Genomic DNA, 629 nt, shown 5'->3' with positions numbered 1-629 from the left:
TCATTGCATATTTGAAGTCAGCTATAACCTCTCTAACTCCCTTGTTGTCTTTCCATCTACTTGGCCTGTGTTTCTAGTGTCCTTTTGGGCACCACATGAAAAGCAAGACAAAAGACAGGAAGCAGAGCTTTTAGTGAAGAAAATTCTCTCCTTCCTTCAGCAGCTGAAAATTCCTAAAAATAGCCAGCTACGAGGGCTAGCTCCTTCCTGCTTACCAGTTGTTTCATGGTCTTTGGTAGCCACAGTCATTTGGTTCCCAGTCATTATGTATCCAGCTAGGACAATTCCTACCCAGTGACTTGCATAATTTCATACCCGTACTAATAGAGTATTTTTCCATGCAGTTTCTTTAAAGCAAGATGAATACCATTTAATTGTCTGCTTTAAGTGAGTTTTGTTTATGTAGCACCCATTTTTGACATGCTACTACCAAATGTAAGGCCTGGAACCAAAAGTGGGATATACCAACTGAATTGTTCATTTATCTTTGCCTGAATGTAGCGAAGCGTAATGAAACAAAAGATAAATGGTTTCTTGAATTCCCAAGCACGAGTGCATTTGTCGGCAGTGTGTTTTAAGTGCCGGCGTGAGATTATGGGAAAGAAGTGTGATATGTAAACTAGCAAGTA

This window comes from Pocillopora damicornis, chromosome 9 (assembly GCF_964200805.1).
Source record: "Pocillopora damicornis chromosome 9, jaPocDami1.2, whole genome shotgun sequence".
In the NCBI taxonomy this organism is placed as follows: Eukaryota; Metazoa; Cnidaria; class Anthozoa; order Scleractinia; family Pocilloporidae; genus Pocillopora; species Pocillopora damicornis.
This window is presented reverse-complemented; position numbering follows the sequence as displayed.